Consider the following 20,776-nt stretch of genomic DNA (forward strand, 5'->3'; position numbering starts at 1 on the left):
ATGTCTAAACTGCTGGCAACAAAAGTGAGTACACCCCTAAGTGAAAATGTCCAAATTAGGCCCAATTAGCCATTTTCCCTCCCCGGTGTCATGTGACTTGTTAGTGTTACAAGGTCTCAGGTGTGAATGGGGAGCAGGTGTGTTAAATTTGGTGTCATCACTCTCACACTCCCTCATACTGACTGGTCACGGGAAGTTCAACATGGTACCTCATGACAAAGAACTCTCTGAGGATCTGAAAAAAGAATTGTTGCTCTACATAAAGATGGACTTGGCTATAAGAAGATTGCCAAGACCCTGAAACTGAGCAGCAGCACGGTGGCCAAGACCATACAGCGGTTTAACTGGACAGGTTCCACTCAGAACAGGCCTCGCCATGGTCGACCAAAGAAGTTGAGTGCACGTGCTCAGCGTCATATCCAGAGGTTGTCTTTGGGAAATAGACGTTTGAGTGCTGCCAGCATTGCTGCAGAGGTCGAAGGGGTGGGGGGGGTCAGCCTGTCAGTGCTCAGACCATACGCCGTACACTGCATCAAATTGGTCTGCATGGCTGTCGTCCCAGAAGGAAGCCTCTTCTAAAGATGATGCACAAGAAAGCCCGCAAGCAGTTTGCTGAAGACAAGCAGACTAAGGACATGGAACCATGTCCTGTGGTCTGAAGAGACCAAGATAAACTTATTTGGTTCAGATGGTGTCAAGCGTGTGTAGCAGCAACCAGGTGAGGAGTACAAAGACAAGTGTGTCTTGCCTACAGTTAAACATAGTGGTGGGAGTGTCATGGTCTGGGGCTGCATGTGGGAGTGTCATGGTCTGGGGCTGCATGAGTGCTGCCGGCACTGGGGAGCTACAGTTCATTGAGGGAACCATGAATGCCAACATGTACTGTGACATACTGAAGCAGAGCATGATCCCCTCCCTTCAGAGACTGGGCCTCAGGGCAGTATTCCAACATGATAACAACACCAAACACACCTCCAAGACGACCACTGCCTTGCTAAAGAAGCTGAGGGTAAAGGTGATGGACTGGCCAAGCATGTCTCCAGACCTAAACCCTATTGAGCATCTGTGGGGCATCCTCAAACGGAAGGTAGAGGAGTGCAAGGTCTCTAACATCCACCAGCTCTGTGATGTCGTCATGGAGGAGTGGAAGAGGACTCCAGTGGCAACCTGTGAAGCTCTGGTGAACTCCATGCCCAAGAGGGTTAAGGCAGTGCTGGAAAATAATGGTGGCCACACAAAATATTGACACTTTGGGCCCAATTTGCACATTTTCACTTAGGGGTGTACTCACTTTTGTTGTCAGCGGTTTAGACATTAATGGCTGTGTGTTGAGTTATTTTGAGGGGACAGCATATTTACACTGGTATACAAGCTGTACACTCACTACTTTACATTGTAGCAAAGTGTCATTTCTTCAGTGTTGTCACATGAAAAGATATACTCAAATATTTACAAACGTGTGAGGGGTGTACTCACTTTTGTGATATACTGTGTGTGTGTGTGTGTGTGTGTGTGTGTGTATGTATATATATATATATATATATATATATAGGGGTGGTGGGATCGTTGAGGTTGTTTCTCTCGAGGGCACAACCAGCAGGAGGGGTTGGTTGAAATGGCCATACGTAGAGTTTGAAAAACTTAGTCGGCGGCATGAGGTGAAGATTCCCGCTGCCGACAGGTTGTTTGGTGGAAGAATGTATTTTAGCAGTGGGCGCTATCATTGGGTATGACATCATCAAACCAGCCTCAAGGATAAATAGCGCTGTAGTAATAGTCTTAGATTCCATTGAAAAGGTGAATACGATAGCTGAGAGTTGTTACGGGAGACACAGACGTCGGTATTTTAAATCCGGCGAAGAACGTTATACTTTCTAAGGTGTCCCTTTTTGTTAGAGATAAAGTGTTGGAGCGAGAGTTCTCCTCATGGACAACTGGTTTCTACAATAAAAAAAGGTTATTTTTGGATGCAAATCCCCTTTGCTGAAACATGTCGTATCTCATAGGAGACAAGTGCACATGATTTTAAAGAAGGATACTGACGAACTGAATTTAGCGTTCAGTTTCAAGATTGATTATGTGTTCTAAGCTTCTACTGAATCAATGAAATGCTTTGGGTGTGGAAGAGCAGGGCATTTGGTGCGTAATTGTCCAGAGAACAAGTGTGCAGAGCCCAGTAGCAGCTCTAGCACTGGTGCAGCTGAAGCACCACTGAGAAGAGAGAAGGTGGGCAGATGTGGTGGGAGAAATAGGAAAGGAGAGCAATGTGGCTATGGGGGTAGTTGTGGGAAAGCAGGGAAAAGGGGGGCAGGGGGTGCTGAAGAGGAGAGTGAAACAATGGAAAACGGCTGTTTTCAAAGTGCCAAGCAATAAGAGGAAGGATTTAAGGGGTGGTGAAGGTTCTAATTTAAGAGGAAGGCCGAGATGATAGATTGGTTGAGGATAAACAGGTTGTTGAGATGCAGGTTTCTTCTGGGGATGATAGCGAGAGTGAGGCATCTGATGCGTTACAACAAAATAGCGAGAGAAATGGGGTGGAAGGGAGGTATGGGATTGAAAAGGTACGTACATTTTTGAATATGACAAAATTGAAGAAATATATGCAGGATTATAATGTAATGGATCCCCCTTAAAATTAATTGTTTATTGAATCAGCAAAGTTTGATGTCAAAAATAACAGGTGTAGGTTTGACAAGCCCAGAAATGGCTAGACTAAAGGTGGGCACAAGAGTGACAAGTGAGGAAAATTCTAAAGGAAATGAAAGAGTTCAGTTGCAGCCTTAACTCTGTAAAGAGATGTGTTCTGTTTCTTATTCTATTTTCAGGCATGAGCAGTTAAGACTTCTTCTTTAAACATAAATGGGGCAAGAGACAGGAAAAAAAGAGCCGTAGTGTAGGAGTTAATAAAGAGAAAGGGAAGTGACATAAGTTTTCTACAAGAAACGCAAAGTAATATGTAAAATGAAGTTGTGGCAACAGGAGTGGGGGGGACAGAGGTGTGTAGTCATAAACTCAATGTGGGGGTGTGGCCTTCCTGTTCTCAAAAGGTTTTTTGCCTTTGTCATATGAGGTTGAAGAGGAGGATGAGGGGAGGTTATTAAAAGTTAGAGCGAGATATCACTGTGTTTAATAAATGTATATGCCCCAGTAGTGGCGGTATGAAACAGTATGTTTTTTAGAAGAATCAAATACCATTGAGAAATGTAATACTGAGGATTATTTATTTCTTGCTGGGGATTTTAACTGTACAGTCAGTGATTTAGATAGAAATCACAAAGAACCTCATACATCTTCAAGGACTTTTTAAAAACACATTATTGTAACACATGAACTATGTGATATTTGGCTTTTGGAGTTAAAATGGAGGCACGAGACAGTACACATGGGCTAATGTGAGAGAGAACACAATCTCTCTGGCCAGGTTAGATAGACTTGAGATTGATGCTCATAACCTGTAAGTGTGATGACCCCAGTGAGATTTTCTGATCATTGTATAATAACAGAGGTGGTGTACATTAACGCTGTAAAACCCAAAAGAGCATAATGACATTTTAATATAACTTTATTGAGTGATGCTCACTTCAGGACATGTTTTAGTTTTTCTGGGAGAGGTAGAGGTCTGAAAAGGACAGTTCTGTATCTCTTCAACAGTGGTGGGATATAGGGGAAATCCAGATTCAACAATTCTGTATTCAATACACAATGAATGTCACCAGATATATCACCAGATCAATGAACGCCCCAGAGTCTGAAATAGTGGAACTCCTGACGTTAGTTGAGACCACAGGAGATCGAGGCCATATTCAGGCACTCGAGGGGAAAAAAGCCGCAGTGGCAGACCTGCTGGGTATCAGAGCACAGGGGGCATTGGTGAGAAGTAAGTTTTAGGGAATCTCTGAAATGGATATGCAATGGAGGGTGTTGCATGGCATCATTGCAGTTAATGCTTTTGTATCTGTCGTTAATTCAGATGTCGAATATAGTTTCGCTTGTATTACAAAAAGGACATCTATTTTTCACTGTTTTATGGAGTGTGAGAGGATAAAGCCTCTCTTTGAAATACTACAGTCTTTGTTGACAGCTGTAGGGGAGTTTATAACACTTTTTATTTGCGTTTCAATATAGTAATCAACAGAAAATAAACTGTCAACTGTTACATTTAATTTTGGGTCAAGCAAAAATGTCAATTATTCTGAGAAGGAAGAATAAGATAGACAAGAGATATAGTAAGGATGTAAGATGGGTTTTTAAAGGATTAGTAAAAGCGAGGATAAAAGTGGATGTTGAGTTCTCGGCTGTAAAAGACCTCCCATTGATTGAGGATTGAAGTGGATTTATGAAGGAGTGGAATGTTTTGGAGGGGAAACAATTTTTTGTTGACGTAATAAGTTGAATATACATTTTTTATTAAATGTATTAGCTTTTTATGTTTATTTAAGAATGACACAATTGTTGTGTAATTTCTGATAAGGCAGTGTGCCAATATTTGTGTTAATACATTATTTTAAAATAAAGGTTTTATAAAAACTCAAAATGCTCTCTCTGTGTCTAGGTAGGTAGGTCTCTCTCGTCAGTCTCTTATTTATTTTATTTAATCTTTATTTAACCAGGTAGGCCAGTTGAGAACAAGTTCCCATTTACAACTGCAACCTGGCCAAGATAAAGCAAAGCAGTGCGACACAAACAACAACAGTTACACATAAACGTAAAGTCAATAACACAATATAAAAATCTGTATACAGTGTGTGCAAATGTAGAAGAGTAGGGAGGGAGAGGGTAAGGCAATAAATAGGCCATAGAGGCGAAATAATTACAATTTAGCATTAACACTGGGGTGACAGATGTGCAGATGATGATGTACAAGGAGAGATACTGGGGTGCAAAAGAGCAAGAACTTAAATAACAATATGGGGATGAGGTAGTTGGGTGTGCTATTTACAGATTGACTGTGTACAGATACAGTGATCAGTAAGCTGCTCTGACAGCTGATGCTTAACGTTAGGGAGGGATATATATAAGACTCCAGCTTCAGAGATTTTTGCAATTCGTTTCAGTCATTGGCAGCAGAGTACTGGAAGGAAAGGCGGCCAAAGGAAGTGTTGGCTTTGGGGATAACCAGTGAAATATAGCTGCTTGAGATCCTGCTGTGGGTGGGTGTTGCTGAGGTGACCTGTGAACTGAGATAAGGCGGTGCTTTACCTAGCAAAGACTTATAGATGACCTGGAACCACTGGGTTTGGCGACAAATATGTAGCGAGGGCCAGCCAACGAGAGCATACAGGTCGCAATGGTGGGTAGTATATGGGGCTTTGGTGACAAAACGGATGGCACTGTGATAGAATGCATCCAATTTGCTGAGTAGAGTGTTGGAGGCTATTTTGTAAATGACATCGCCAAAGTCAAGGATCGCAGCATAACTCAAGGAGGCTTTGTTGCGAAATGGGAAGCCAATTCTAGATTTAATTTTGGATTGGCGATGCTTAATGTGAGTCTGGAAGGAGAGTTTACAGTCTAACCAGACACCTAGGTATTTGTAGTTAAGTCATAAGCGTCCAGAGTAATGATGCTAGTCGGGCGGGCGGGTGCAGTCAGCAATCAGTTGAAGAGCATGTATTTAGTTTTACTAGCATTCAAAAGCAGTTGAAGGCCACGGAAGGAGTGTTGTATGGATTTAAAGCTAATTTGGAGGTTTGTTAATTAAGTGTCCAATCCCAGGGCCAGAAGTATACAGAATGGTGTCGTCTGCGTAGAGGTGGATGAGAGAATCAACGGCAGCAAGAGCGACATCATTGATATATACAGAGAAAAGAGTCGGCCCGAGAATCGAACCCTGTGGCACCCCCATAGAGACTGCCAGAGGTCCGGACAACAGGCCCTCCGATTTGACACACTGAACTCTGAGAAGTAGTTGGTGATCCAGGCGAGGCAGTCATTTGAGAAACCAAGGCTATTGAGTCTGCCGATAAGAATACAGTGATTGACAGAGTCGAAAGCCTTGGCCAGGTCGATGAAGACTGCTGCACAGTGCTGTCTTTTATCGATGGCGGTTATGATATCGTTTAGGACCTTGAGCGTGGCTTAGGTGGACCCACAACCAGCTCGGAAACCAGATTACATAGTGGAGAATGTATGGTGGGATTCGAAATGGTCGGTGATCTGTTTGTTCACTTGGCTTTCGAAGACATTAGGAAGGCAGGGCAGGATGGATATAGGTCTATAACAGTTTGGGTCTAGAGTGTCTCCCCCTTTGAAGAGGGGGATGACCGCAGCAACTTTCCAATCTTTGGGGATCTCAAACAATACGAAGAGAGTTTGAATAGGCTAGTAATAGGGGTGTAACAATTTCAGCAGATAATTTTAGAGAGGTTCCAGATTGTCTAGCCAAGCTGATTTGTAGGGATCCAGATTTTGCAGCTCTTTCAGAACATCAGCTGTCTGGATTTGGGTGAAGGAGAAGCGGGGGTGGCTTGGGCAAGTTGCTGCAGGGGGTGCAGAGCTGTTGGCCAGGGTTGGGGTAGCCAGGTGGAAAGCATGGCCAGCCGTAAAGAAATGCTTATTGAAATGATCTATTATCATAGACTTATCGGTAGTGACAGTGTTTCCTAGCCTCAGTGCAGTGGGCAGCTGGGAGGAGGTGCTCTTATTGTCCATGAACTAATACAGTGTCCCAAAACTTTTTTGAATTAGTGCTGCAGGATGCAAATTTCTGTTTGAAAATGCTAGCCAGAGGCCCATCTGCTAGCCCCGGACCACTAGCTGTCTGAATTGCTTAGATTGTAGGACGGCTGGCTTGTTAAACATATCCCAGTTTAGGTCACCTAACAGTACAAACTCTGAAGATGGATGGGGGGCAATCAATTCACATATGGTGTCCAGGGCACAGCTGGGACTGAGGGGGGTCTATAACAAGCAACGATGAGAGACTTGTTTCTGGAAAGGTGGATTTTTAAAAGTAGAAGCTCGAATTGTTTGGGCACAGACCTGGATAGTATGACAGAACTCTGCAGGCTAACTCCGCCCCCTTTGGCAGTTCTATCTTGTCGGAAAATGTTGTAGATGGGGATAGAAATTTCTGGATATTTGGTGGCCTTCCTAGGCCAGGAATCAGACACGGCTAGGACATCCGGGTTGGCGGAGTGTGCAAAAGCAGTGAATAAAACAAACTTAAGGAGGAGGCTTCTAATGTTAACATGCATGAAACCAAGGCATTTATGGTTACAGCAGTCAACAAATGATCTCTCTCTCTCTCTCTCTCTCTCTCTCTCTCTCTCTCTCTCTCTCTCTCTCTCTCTCTCTCTCTCTCTCCCCCGGTCTCTCTCCTCTCCCTCTCCCCCGGTCTCTCTCTCTCTCTCCCTCTCCCCCCGGTCTCTCTCCTCTCCCCCGGTCTCTCTCCCTCTCCCCCGGTCTCTCTCCCTCTCCCCCGGTCTCTCTCTCTCCCTCTCCTCCCGGTCTCTCTCTCTCTCTCCCTCCCTCTCCCCCGGTCTCTCTCTCTCCCCCGGTCTCTCTCCCTCTCCCCGGTCTCTCTCTCTCCCCCTCTCCCCCGGTCTCTCTCTCTCTCTCCCTCCCTCTCCCCCGGTCTCTCTCTCTCTCCCTCCCTCCCTCTCCCCCGGTCTCTCTCTCTCTCTCTCCCCCTCTCGGTCTCTCTCTCTCTCCCCGGTCTCTCTCTCGGTCTCTCTCTCTCTCCCTCCCTCTCCCCCGGTCTCTCTCTCTCTCCCCCTCGGTCTCTCTCTCTCTCCCCCAGTCTCTCTCCCCCTCTCCCCCGGTCTCGGTCTCCCTCTCTCTCTCTCTCTCTCCCCTCTCCCCCCCGGTCTCTCTCTCTCTCCCTCTCCCCCCCGGTCTCTCTCTCTCTCCCTCTCCCCCGGTCTCTCTCTCTCTCCCCCCAGTCTCTCTCTCTCTCCCCTCTCCCCCGGTCTCTCTCCCTCTCCCCCGGTCTCTCTCCCCCGGTCTCTCTCCCTCTCCCCCGGTCTCTCTCTCTCTCTCTCTCCCTGTCCCCCCGGTCTGTCTCTCTCTCTCGGTCTCTCTCTCCCTCTTCCACCCGGTCTCTCTCTCTCCCCGGTCTCTCTCTCTCTCCCCCGGTCTCTCTCTCTCCCCCGGTCTCTCTCTCCCCCGGTCTCTCTCTCTCTCCCCGGTCTCTCTCTCTCTCTCTCTCTCTCTCTCTCCCCCGGTCTCTCTCTCCCCCGGTCTCTCTCCCTCTCCCCCGGTCTCTCTCTCTCTCTCTCTCTCTCTCTCCCCCCGGTCTCTCTCTCTCTCTCCCTCCCTCTCCCCCGGTCTCTCTCTCTCTCTCTCTCCCCCGGTCTCTCTCTCTCTCTCTCCCTCTCCCCCGGTCTCTCTCTCTCTCTCTCTCTCTCTCTCCCTCTCCCCCTCGGTCTCTCTCTCTCCCTCTCCCCCGGTCTCTCTCTCTCTCTCCCTCCCTCCCCCCGGTCTCTCTCTCTCTCTCTCTCCCCCGGTCTCTCTCTCCCCCTCTCGGTCTCTCTCCCTCCCCCGGTCTCTCTCTCTCCCTCTCCCCGGTCTCTCTCTCTCGCTCTCCCTCCCGGTCTCTCTCTCTCTCCCTCTCTCCCCCGGTCTCTCTCTCTCTCGGTCTCTCTCCCTCTCTCTCTCCCTCTCTCTCTCTCCCTCTCCCCCGGTCTCTCTCTCTCTCTCCCTTTCCCCCGGTCTCTCTCTCTCTCTCTCTCCCTCTCCCCCGGTCTCTCTCTCTCTCTCTCCCGGTCTCTCTCTCTCCCTCCCTCTCCCCCGGTCTCTCTCTCTCTCTCTCCCGGTCTCTCTCTCTCCCTCTCCCCGGTCTCTCTCCCTCTCCCCCGGTCTCTCTCCCTCTCCCCCCGGTCTCTCTCTCTCTCTCCCCTCTCCCCCGGTCTCTCTCTCTCTCTCCCTCCCTCTCCCCGGTCTCTCTCTCTCTCTCCCCCCGGTCTCTCTCCCTCTCCCCCGGTCTCTCTCCCTCTCCCCCGGTCTCTCTCCCTCTCCCCCCCGGTCTCTCTCTCTCTCCCCCGGTCTCTCTCCCTCTCCCCGTCTCTCTCTCTCTCTCTCTCCCTGTCCCCCGGTCTGTCTCTCTCTCTCGGTCTCTCTCTCCCTCTTCCCCCGGTCTCTCTCTCTCTCTTCCACCCGGTCTCTCTCTCTCTCCCCCCGGTCTCTCTCTCTCCCTCTTCCACCCGGTCTCTCTCTCTCCCCGGTCTCTCTCTCTCTCCCCCGGTCTCTCTCCCCCCGGTCTCTCTCTCTCTCTCCCCCGGTCTCTCTCTCTCTCTCTCTCCCTCTCCCCCCGGTCTCTCTCTCTCTCTCCCTCCCTCTCTCCCCGGTCTCTCTCTCTCTCCCCCTCTCGGTCTCTCTCTCTCCCCCGGTCTCTCTCTCCCTCTCCCCCGGTCTCTCTCTCTCTCTCCCCCGGTCTCTCTCTCTCTCCCCCGGTCTCTCTCCCCCTCTCGGTCTCTCTCTCTCTCTCTCCCCCCACCCCCGGTCTCTCTCTCTCTCTCCCCCCCAGTCTCTCTCTCGGTCTCTCTCTCTCTCCCTCCCTCTCCCCCCGTTCTCTCTCTCTCTCTCCCCCTCGGTCTCTCTCTCTCTCTCTCTCTCCCCCTTTCCCCCCAGTCTCTCTCTCCCTCCTCTCTCCCCGGTCTCGCTCTCTCTCTCTCTCTCTCTCCCTCTCCCCCCGGTCTCTCTCTCTCCCTCTCCCCCGGTCTCTCTCTCTCTCTCTCCCCCCAGTCTCTCTCTCTCTCCCTCTCCCCCCGGTCTCTCTCCCTCTCCCCCCGGTCTCTCTCCCTCTCCCCCGGTCTCTCTCCCTCTCTCCCCCGGTCTCTCTCCCTCTCCCCCGGTCTCTCTCTCTCTCTCCCTGTCCCCCGGTCTGTCTCTCTCGGTCTCTCTCTCCCTCTTCCCCCGGTCTCTCTCTCTCCCTCTTCCACCCGGTCTCTCTCTCTCCCCCGGTCTCTCTCTCTCCCCCCCGGTCTCTCTCTCTCTCTCCCCCTGGTCTCTCTCTCTCGGTCTCTCTCTCTCCCTCCCTCTCCCCCGGTCTCTCTCTCTCCCCGGTCTCTCTCTATCTCTCCCCGGTCTCTCTCTCTCCCCGGTCTCTCTCTCTCCCCGGTCTCTCTCTCTCGGTCTCTCTCTCTCTCTCTCCCCGGTCTCTCTCTCTCTCTCCCCCCAGTCTCTCTGGCCCGCTCCCGGTCTCTCTCCCCACTCCCTCTCTCTCTCTCTCCCCCGGTCTTTCTCTCTCTCTCTCCCTCTCTCGGTCTCTCTCTCTCCCTCCCTCTCCCCCGGTCTCTCTCTCCCCGGTCTCTCTCCCCCCGGTCTCTCTCTATCTCTCCCCGGTCTCTCTCTCTCTCCCCCCGGTCTCTCTCTCCCCGGTCTCTCTCTCCCCCGGTCTCTCTCTCCCCCGGTCTCTCTCTCTCTCTCCCCCGGTCTCTCTCTCTCTCTCTCCCCCCGGTCTCCCTCTCTCTCTCTCCCCGGTCTCTCTCTCTCTCTCTCTCCCCGGTCTCTCTCCCTCCCTCCCTCTCTCCCCTCTCTCTCTCTCTCTCTCTCTCTCCCCCTCTCGGTCTCTCTCTCTCCCCCCGGTCTCTCTCTCCCTCTCCCCCGGTCTCTCTCTCTCTCTCCCCCTCTCCCCCGGTCTCTCTCTCTCTCGGTCTCTCCCCCGGTCTCCCTCTCCCCCGGTCTCTCTCTCTCTGTCTCCCGGTCTCTCTCTCTCTCTCCCCCGGTCTCTCTCTCCCTCTCCCCCGGTCTCTCTCTCTCCCGGTCTCTCTCTATCTCCCCGGTCTCTCTCTCTCTCCCCCGGTCTCTCTCTCCCCCGGTCTCTCTCTCCCCCCCCTCTCTCTCTCTCTCTCCCCCGGTCTCTCTCTCTCTCTCTCCCCCGGTCTCTCTCTCTCTCTCTCTCCCCCGGTCTCTCTCTCTCTCTCTCCCTCTCCCCGGTCTCTCTCTCTCTCTCCCCTCTCTCTCTCTCCCCCGGTCTCTCTCTCTCCCCCCGGTCTCTCTCTCTCTCCCCCTCTCTCGGTCTCTCTCTCCCCCGGTCTCTCTCCCTCTCCCCCTCTCTCTCTCTCTCTCTCCCTCTCCCCCGGTCTCTCCCCGGTCTCCCTCTCCCCCCGGTCTCTCTCTCTCTCTCTCCCGGTCTCTCTCTCTCTCTCCCCCGGTCTCTCTCCCTCTCCCCCGGTCTCTCTCTCTCTCTCTCTCTCCTCTCTCCCCGGTCTCTCTCTCTCTCTCTCCCTCTCCCCGGTCTCTCTCTCTCTCTCCCTCCCTCTCTCCCCGGTCTCTCTCTCTCTCTCCCTCCCTCTCTCCCCCGGTCTCTCTCTCTCTCTCTCCCCGGTCTCTCTCCCCCTCTCGGTCTCTCTCTCTCTCTCTCCCCCCCCCCCGGTCTCTCTCTCTCTCTCTCCCCCCAGTCTCTGTCTCTCTCCCTCTCCCCCCCGTTCTCTCGCTCTCTCCCCCTCGGTCTCTCTCTCTCTCTCTCTCTCCCCTTTCCCCCCAGTCTCTCTCCCCTCTCCCCCGGTCTCGGTCTCCCTCTCTCTCTCTCTCCCTCTCCCCGCCGGTCTCTCTCTCTCTCCTCTCCCCCGGTCTCTCTCTCTCTCCCCCAGTCTCTCTCTCTCTCTCCCTCTCCCCCGGTCTCTCTCCCTCTCCCCGGTCTCTCTCCCTCTCCCCCGGTCTCTCTCCCTCTCCCCCGGTCTCTCTCCCTCTCCCCCGGTCTCTCTCCCTCTCTCCCCCCGGTCTCTCTCTCTCTCCCCCGGTCTCTCTCCCTCTCCCCGGTCTCTCTCTCTCTCTCTCTCTCTCTCCCCCCCCCCAGTCTCTCTCCCCCTCTCCCCCGGTCTCGGTCTCCTCTCTCTCTCTCTCCCTCTCCCCCCGGTCTCTCTCTCTCTCCCCCGGTCTCTCTCTCTCTCCCCCCAGTCTCTCTCTCTCTCTCCCTCTCCCCCGGTCTCTCTCCCTCTCCCCCGGTCTCTCTCCCTCTCCCCGGTCTCTCTCCCTCTCCCCCGGTCTCTCTCCCTCTCCCCCGGTCTCTCTCCCTCTCCCCCGGTCTCTCTCTCTCTCCCCCGGTCTCTCTCCCTCTCCCCGGTCTCTCTCTCTCTCTCCCTGTCCCCCGGTCTGTCTCTCTCTCTCGGTCTCTCTCTCCCTCTTCCCCGGTCTCTCTCTCTCCCTCTCCCCCCCGGTCTCTCTCTCTCTCCCCCGGTCTCTCTCCCTCTCCCCCGGTCTCTCTCTCCCTCTCCCCCGGTCTCTCTCTCCCCCCGGTCTCTCTCTCTCTCTCTCTCTCTCTCCCCCGGTCTCTCTCTCTCGGTCTCTCTCTCTCTCTCTCCCCCGGTCTCTCTCTGTCCCCCGGTCTCTCTCTCTCCCCGGTCTCTCTCTATCTCTCCCCCGGTCTCTCTCTCTCCCCCGGTCTCCCCCTCTCCCCGGTCTCCCCGGTCTCTCTCCCCCGGTCTCTCTCTCTCTCTCCGCCCAGTCTCTCTGCCCCGCTCCCCGGTCTCTCTCCCCGCTCTCTCTCCCCCACTCCCCCGGTCTCTCTCTCTCTCTCCCCGGTCTATCTCTCTCTCCCTCTCCCCCGGTCTCTCTCTCTCCCGGTCTCTCTCTATCTCTCCCCCGGTCTCTCTCTCTCTCTCTCCCCGGTCTCTCTCTCTCTCCCCCGGTCTCTCTCTCTCTCTCTCCCCCGGTCTCTCTCTCCCCCGGTCTCTCTCTCTCTCTCCCCCGGTCTCTCTCTCTCTCTCTCTCTCTCTCCCCCGGTCTCTCTCTCTCTCTCTCCCTCCCTCTCCCCCGGTCTCTCTCTCTCTCTCTCTCTCCCTCTCCCCCGGTCTCTCTCTCTCTCCCGGTCTCTCTCTCTCTCTCTCCCCCTCTCGGTCTCTCTCTCTCCCCCGGTCTCTCTCTCCCTCTCCCCCGGTCTCTCTCTCTCTCTCTCCCTCTCCCCCGGTCTCTCCCCCGGTCTCCCTCTCCCCCGGTCTCTCTCTCTCTCTCTCCCGGTCTCTCTCTCTCTCTCCCCCCGGTCTCTCTCCCTCTCCCCCGGTCTCTCTCTCTCTCTCTCTCTCTCCCTCTCCCCCGGTCTCTCTCTCTCTCTCCCTCTCCCCGGTCTCTCTCTCTCTCTCCCTCCCTCTCCCCCGGTCTCTCTCTCTCTCTCCCTCCCTCCCGGTCTCTCTCTCTCTCTCTCTCCCCGGTCTCTCTCCCCCTCTCGGTCTCTCTCTCTCTCTCTCTCCCCCCCCCCCGGTCTCTCTCTCTCTCCCCCCAGTCTCTCTCTCTCTCTCCCTCCCTCTCCCCCCGTTCTCTCGCTCTCTCCCCCTCGGTCTCTCTCTCTCTCTCTCTCCCCCTTTCCCCCCAGTCTCTCTCCCCCTCTCCCCCGGTCTCGGTCTCCTCTCTCTCTCTCTCCCTCTCCCCCGGTCTCTCTCTCTCTCCCTCTCCCCCCGGTCTCTCTCTCTCTCCCCCCAGTCTCTCTCTCTCTCTCCCTCTCCCCCGGTCTCTCTCCCTCTCCCCCGGTCTCTCTCCCTCTCCCCGGTCTCTCTCCCTCTCCCCCGGTCTCTCTCCCTCTCCCCCGGTCTCTCTCCCTCTCCCCCGGTCTCTCTCACTCTCCCCCGGTCTCTCTCTCTCCCCCGGTCTCTCTCTCTCTCTCCCTGTCCCCCGGTCTGTCTCTCTCTCTCGGTCTCTCTCTCCCTCTTCCCCGGTCTCTCTCTCTCCCTCTCCCCCGGTCTCTCTCTCTCTCCCCGGTCTCTCTCCCTCTCCCCCGGTCTCTCGGTCTCTCTCTCCCTCTCCCCCGGTCTCTCTCTCCCCCGGTCTCTCTCTCTCTCTCTCCCCCGGTCTCTCTCTCTCGGTCTCTCTCTCTCCCTCCCTCTCCCCGGTCTCTCTCTCTCCCCCGGTCTCTCTCTCTATCTCTCCCCCGGTCTCTCTCTCTCCCCGGTCTCCCCGGTCTCTCTCTCCCCCGGTCTCTCTCTCGGTCTCTCTTTCTCTCTCTCTCCCCCGGTCTCTCTCTCTCTCTCCCCCAGTCTCTCTCCCCGCTCCCGGTCTCTCTCCCCGCTCCCCGGTCTCTCTCCCCGCTCCCCGGTCTCTCTCTCTCTCCCCGGTCTCTCTCTCTCTCTCTCCCCCGGTCTATCTCTCTCTCTCTCTCCCTCCCTCGGTCTCTCTCTCTCCCTCCCTCTCCCCCGGTCTCTCTCTCTCTCCCCCGGTCTCTCTCTCCCCGGTCTCTCTCTATCTCTCCCCGGTCTCTCTCTCTTCCCCCGGTCTCTCTCTCTCTCCCGGTCTCCCCGGTCTCTCTCTCTCTCTCCCCCCGGTCTTTCTCCCTCCCTCTTCCCCGGTCTCCCTCTCTCCTTCTCCCCCGGTCTCTCTCTCTCTCCCCCGCCGGTCTCTCTCTCTCTCTCTCCCCCTCCCCCGGTCTCTCTCTCTCTCCCCCCAGTCTCTCTCTCTCTCTCTCTCCCTCTCCCCGGTCTCTCTCTCTCTCCCCCGGTCTCTCTCTCTCTCCCCCGGTCTCTCTCCCTCTCCCCCGGTCTCTCTCCCTCTCTCCCCCTCTCCCCCGGTCTCTCTCCCTCCTCCCTGTCCCCCCGGTCTCTCTCTCTCTCTCCCTCTTCCCCGGTCTCTCTCTCTCCCTCTCCCCCGGTCTCTCTCTCTCTCCCTCTTCCCCGGATCTCTCTCTCTCTCCCCGGTCTCTCTCTCTCTCCCCCGGTCTCTCTCCCTCTCCCCTCCGGTCTCTCTCTCCCTCTCCCCGGTCTCTCGGTCTCTCTCTCTTCCTCCCTCTCCCCGGTCTCTCTCTCTCTCTCCCCCGGTCTCTCTCTCTCTCTCTCTCCCCCGGTCTCTCTCTCTCTCCCCCCGGTCTCTCTCTCTCTCCCCCGGTCTCTCTCTCTCCCTCTCCCCGGTCTCTCTCTCTCTCTCTGTCCCCCGGTCTGTCTCTCTCTCTCGGTCTCTCTCTCCCTCTTCCCCGGTCTCTCTCTCTCCCTCTCCCCCGGTCTCTCTCTCTCTCCCCCGGTCTCTCTCCCTCTCCCCCGGTCTCTCGGTCTCTCTCTCCCTCTCCCCCGGTCTCTCTCTCCCCCGGTCTCTCTCTCTCTCTCTCTCTCTCCCCCGGTCTCTCTCTCTCGGTCTCTCTCTCTCCCTCCCTCTCCCCCGGTCTCTCTCTCTCCCCCGGTCTCTCTCTATCTCTCCCCCCGGTCTCTCTCTCTCCCCGGTCTCCCCTCTCCCCAGTCTCCCCCCGGTCTCTCTCCCCCGGTCTCTCTCTCGGTCTCTCTTTCTCTCTCTCTCCCCCGGTCTCTCTCTCTCTCTCCCCCAGTCTCTCTGCCCCGCTCCCCGGTCTCTCTCCCCCGCTCCCCGGTCTCTCTCCCCACTCCCCGGTCTCTCTCTCTCCCCCGGTCTATCTCTCTCTCTCTCTCCCTCGGTCTCTCTCTCTCCCTCCCTCTCCCCGGTCTCTCTCTCTCCCCGGTCTCTCTCTCCCCGGTCTCTCTCTATCTCTCCCCCGGTCTCTCTCTCTCTCTCCCCCGGTCTCTCTCTCTCGGTCTCTCTCTCTCCCTCCCTCTCCCCGGTCTCTCTCTCTCCCCCGGTCTCTCTCTCTCCCCCGGTCTCTCTCTATCTCTCCCCCGGTCTCTCTCTCTCCCCGGTCTCCCCCTCTCCCCGGTCTTCCCCGGTCTCTCTCCCCCGGTCTCTCTCTCGGTCTCTCTTTCTCTCTCTCTCTCCCCGGTCTCTCTCTCTCCCCCCAGTCTCTCTGCCCCGCTCCCCGGTCTCTCTCCCCCGCTCCCGGTCTCTCTCCCCGCTCCCCGGTCTCTCTCTCTCCCCCGGTCTCTCTCTCTCTCTCTCTCCCTCCCTCGGTCTCTCTCTCTCCCTCCCTCTCCCCGGTCTCTCTCTCTCCCCGGTCTCTCTCTCCCCGGTCTCTCTCTATCTCTCCCCGGTCTCTCTCTCTTCCCCCGGTCTCTCTCTCTCCCCAGTCTCCCCCGGTCTTTCTCCCTCTCTCTCCCTCCCTCTTCCCCCGGTCTCCCTCTCTCCTTCTCCCCGGTCTCTCTCTCCCCCCCCCGGTCTCTCTCTCTCTCTCCCCCCTCCCCCGGTCTCTCTCTCTCTCCCCCAGTCTCTCTCTCTCTCTCCCTCTCCCCGGTCTCTCTCTCTCTCCCCCGGTCTCTCTCCCTCTCCCCCGGTCTCTCTCCCTCTCCCCCTCTCTCCCGGTCTCTCTCTCTCTCTCTCTCTCCCGGTCTCTCTCTCTCTCTCTCTCTCTCCCCGGTCTCTCTCTCTCTCTCTCTCTCCCCCGGTCTCTCTCTCTCTCTCTCTCTCTCCCGGTCTCTCTCTCTCTCTCTCTCTCCCCGGTCTCTCTCTCTCCCGGTCTCTCTCTCTCTCTCTCTCCCGGTCTCTCTCTCTCTCTCTCTCCCCGGTCTCTCTCTCTTCCCCCGGTCTCTCTCTCTCTCCCCGGTCTCCCCCGGTCTCTCTCTCTCTCTCCCCGGTCTTTCTCCCTCCCTCTTCCCCCGGTCTCCCTCTCTCCTTCTCCCCGGTCTCTCTCTCTCTCCCCCCCGGTCTCTCTCTCTCTCTCTCCCCCTCCCCCGGTCTCTCTCTCTCTCCCCCCAGTCTCTCTCTCTCTCTCCCTCTCCCCCGGTCTCTCTCTCTCTCTCCCCGGTCTCTCTCCCTCTCCCCCGGTCTCTCTCCCTCTCTCCCCCTCTCCCCCGGTCTCTCTCCCTCACTCCCTGTCCCCCGGTCTCTCTCTCTCTCTCCCTCTTCCCCCGGTCTCTCTCTCTCCCTCTTCCCCGGTCTCTCTCTCTCCCTCTTCCCCGGTCTCTCTCTCTCTCCCTCTTCCCCGGATCTCTCTCTCTCTCTCTCCCCGGTCTCTCTCTCTCTCCCCGGTCTCTCTCCCTCTCCCCGGTCTCTCTCTCTCTCCCCGGTCTCTCTCTCTCCCTCTCCCCGGTCTCTCTCTCTCTCTGTCCCCGGTCTGTCTCTCTCTCTCGGTCTCTCTCTCCCTCTTCCCCGGTCTCTCTCTCTCCCTCTCCCCCGGTCTCTCTCTCTCTCTCCCCCCGGTCTCTCTCCCTCTCTCCCCGGTCTCTCGGTCTCTCTCTCCCTCTCCCCCGGTCTCTCTCTCTCCCCGGTCTCTCTCTCTCTCTCTCTCTCCCCGGTCTCTCTCTCTCGGTCTCTCTCTCTCCCTCCCTCTCCCCCGGTCTCTCTCTCTCTCCCCGGTCTCTCTCTATCTCTCCCCGGTCTCTCTCTCTCCCCCGGTCTCCCCCTCTCCCCCAGTCTCCCCCGGTCTCTCTCCCCGGTCTCTCTCTCGGTCTCTCTTTCTCTCTCTCTCCCCGGTCTCTCTCTCTCTCTCTCCCCCAGTCTCTCTGCCCCGCTCCCCGGTCTCTCTCCCCGCTCCCCGGTCTCTCTCCCCACTCCCCGGTCTCTCTCTCCCTCTCCCCGGTCTATCTCTCTCTCTCTCTCCTCGGTCTCTCTCTCTCCCTCCCTCTCCCCCGGTCTCTCTCTCTCCCCCGTCTCTCTCTCCCCGGTCTCTCTCTATCTCTCCCCCGGTCTCTCTCTCTCTCTCTCCCCCCGGTCTCTCTCTCTCGGTCTCTCTCTCTCCCTCCCTCTCCCCGGTCTCTCTCTCTCCCCGGTCTCTCTCTCTCCCCCGGTCTCTCTCTATCTCTCCCCCGGTCTCTCTCTCTCCCCGGTCTCCCCTCTCCCCAGTCTTCCCCCGGTCTCTCTCCCCCCGGTCTCTCTCTCGGTCTCTCTTTCTCTCTCTCTCCCCCGGTCTCTCTCTCTCTCTCTCCCCCCAGTCTCTCTGCCCCGCTCCCCGGTCTCTCTCCCCGCTCCCCGGTCTCTCTCCCCCGCTCCCGGTCTCTCTCTCTCCCCCGGTCTATCTCTCTCTCTCTCTCCCTCCCTCGGTCTCTCTCTCTCCCTCCCTCTCCCCGGTCTCTCTCTCTCCCCGGTCTCTCTCTCCCCGGTCTCTCTCTATCTCTCCCCGGTCTCTCTCTTCCCCCCCGGTCTCTCTCTCTCTCCCGGTCTCCCCCGGTCTTTCTCCCTCTCTCTCCCTCCCTCTTCCCCCGGTCTCCCTCTCTCCTTCTCCCCGGTCTCTCTCTCTCCCCCCCCGGTCTCTCTCTCTCTCTCTCCCCCTCCCCCGGTCTCTCTCTCTCTCCCCCCCAGTCTCTCTCTCTCTCTCCCTCTCCCCGGTCTCTCTCTCTCTCTCCCCGGTCTCTCTCCCTCTCCCCGGTCTCTCTCCCTCTCTCCCCCTCTCCCCGGTCTCTCTCCCTCACTCCCTGTCCCCGGTCTCTCTCTCTCTCTCCCTCTTCCCCGGTCTCTCTCTCTCCCTCTTCCCCGGTCTCTCTCTCTCTCCCTCTTCCCCGGTCTCTCTCTCTCTCCCTCTTCCCCGGATCTCTCTCTCTCTCTCCCCGGTCTCTCTCTCTCTCATCCCCGGTCTCTCTCCCTCTCCCCTCCGGTCTCTCTCTCCCTCTCCCCCGGTCTCTCGGTCTCTCTCTCTTCCTCCCTCTCCCCGGTCTCTCTCTCTCTCCCCGGTCTCTCTCTCTCTCTCTCCCCGGTCTCTCTCCCCCCGCTCCCCGGTCTCTCTCTCTCTCCCCGGTCTCTCTCTCTCTCTCCCTCCCTCTTCCCCCGGTCTCTCTCTCTCTCTCTCGCCCTCTTCCCCGGTCTCTCTCTCTCTCTCTCCCTCCTCTCTCCCCGGTCTCTCTCTCTCTCGGTCTCTCCCCGGTCTCTCTCTCCCCCCAGTCTCTCTCTCTCTCTCCCTCTCCCGGTCTCTCTCTCTCTCTCCCTCCCTCTCCCCGGTCTCTCTCTCTCTCCCCGGTCTCTCTCTCTCTCTCTCTCCCCGGTCTCTCTCTCTCTCTCTCTCTCCCCGGTCTCTCTCTCTCTCTCTCTCCCCCGGTCTCTCTCCCTCTCCCGGTCTCTCTTTTTCCCAGTCTCCCTCTCCCAGTCTCTCTCTCTCTCTCTCTCTCTCCCGGTCTCTCTCTCTCTCTCTCTCCCTCTCCCTCTCTCTCTCTCTCTCCCGGTCTCTCTCTCTCTCCCGGTCTCCCTCTCGGTCTCTCTCTCCCGGTCTCTCTCTCTTTCTCTCCCGGTCTCTCTCTCTCCCCGGTCTCTCTCTCTCTCTCCCGGTCTCTCTTTCTTCCCGGTCTCCCTCTCCCGGTCTCTCTCTCTCTCCCGGTCTCTCTCTCTCTCCCGGTCTCTCTCTCTCCCGGTCTCTCTCTCTCTCCCGGTCTCTCTCTCTCTCCCTCTCTCTCTCCCCGGTCTCTCTCTCTCTCTCTCTCCCTCTCTCTCTCCCGGTCTCTCTCTCTCTCTCTCCCGGTCTCTCTCTCCCTCTCTCTCCCCGGTCTCTCTCTCTCTCTCTCCCGGTCTCTCTCTCTCTCTCTCTCTCTCCCGGTCTCTCTCTCTCTCTCTCCCGGTCTCTCTCTCTCTCTCCCGGTCTCTCTCTCTCTCTCTCCCGGTCTCTCTCTCTCTCTCCCGGTCTCTCTCTCTCTCTCTCCCGGTCTCTCTCTCTCTCCCGGTCTCTCTCTCTCTCCTCTCTCCCGGTCTCTCTCTCTCTCTCTCTCCCGGTCTCTCTCTCTCTCTCTCCCCGGTCTCTCTCTCTCTCCCCGGTCTCTCTCTCTCTCTCTCTCTCCCGGTCTCTCTCTCTCTCTCTCTCCCGGTCTCTCTCTCTCTCTCTCTCCCCGGTCTATCTCTCTCTCTCTCTCTCTCTCTCTCTCCCGGGTCTCTCTCTCTCTCTCTCTCTCTCCCGGTCTCTCTCTCTCCCCGGTCTCTCTCTCTCTCGGTCTCTCTCTCTCTCTCCCTCTCTCTCTCCCGGTCTCTCTCTCTCTCTCTCTCTCCCGGTCTCTCTCTCTCTCCCCGGTCTCTCTCTCTCTCTCTCCCCGGTCTCTCTCTCTCTCTCTCTCTCCCGGTCTCTCTCTCTCTCTCCCCGGTCTCTCTCTCTCTCTCTCTCTCTCCCGGTCTCTCTCTCTCTCTCTCTCCCGGTCTATCTCTCTCTCTCTCTCCCAGTCTCTCTCTCTCTCTCTCTCTCCCGGTCTCTCTCTCTCTATCTCGGTCTCTCCTCTCTCTCTCTCTCCCTCTCTCTCTCTCCCGGTCTCTCTCTATCTCTCCCTCTATATATATCTATATCTCTTATATATCTATATCCCGGTATATATATATATATATATGGGTCTATATATATATATATATCTCTTATATATATATATCTATATATATATATCCCGGTATATATATATATATATATCTCTCTATATATATCTCTCGGTCTCTCTATCTCTCTCTCTCCCGGTCTCTCTCTCTCTCTCTCTCTCCCGGTCTCTCTCTCTCTCTCTCTCTATGGGTCTCTCTCTCTCTCTCCCTCTCTATATCTCTCTCTATCTCTCTCTCTCTCTCTCCCAGTCTCTCTCTCTCTCTCTCTCCCGGTCTCTCTCTCTCTCTCTCTCTATATATCTCTCTCTCTCTCTCTCTCTCCCGGTCTCTCTCTCTCTCTCTCTCTCCTCTCTCTCTCTCCCGGTCTCTCTCTATCTCTCCCCGGTCTCTCTCTCTCTCTCTCTCTCCCCGGTCTCTCTCTCTCTCTCTCTCTCCCGGTCTCTCTCTCTCTCTCTCTCTCCCAGTCTCTCTCTCTCTCTCTCTCCCGGTCTCTCTCTCTCTCTCTCTCCCGGTCTCTCTCTCTCTCTCTCTCTCCCGGTCTCTCTCTCCCTCTCTCTCTCTCTCCTCTCTCTCTCCCGGTCTCTCTCTCTCTCTCTCCCGGTCTCTCTCTCTCTCTCTCCTCTCCCGGTCTCTCTCTCTCTCTCTCCCGGTCTCTCTCTCTCTCTCTCCGGTCTCTCTCTCTCTCTCTCTCTCCCGGTCTCTCTCTCTCTCTCTCTCCCCGGTCTCTCTCTCTCTCTCTCTCCCGGTCTCTCTCTCTCTCTCTCTCCCGGTCTCTCTCTCTCTCTCTCTCTCCCGGTCTCTC

General features: G+C 56.3%; 1 protein-coding gene across 2 annotated transcripts in view; it reads right to left on the reverse strand.

The window, feature by feature from the left end:
• LOC112254558 (dual serine/threonine and tyrosine protein kinase) overlaps positions 1-20,776 on the reverse strand; it is a 51,928-nt gene that overhangs the window by 7,437 nt on the left and 23,715 nt on the right. The window lies entirely within an intron of this gene.

Source organism: Oncorhynchus tshawytscha, linkage group LG07 (genome assembly GCF_018296145.1).
Source record: "Oncorhynchus tshawytscha isolate Ot180627B linkage group LG07, Otsh_v2.0, whole genome shotgun sequence".
Lineage (NCBI taxonomy): Eukaryota > Metazoa > Chordata > Actinopteri > Salmoniformes > Salmonidae > Oncorhynchus > Oncorhynchus tshawytscha.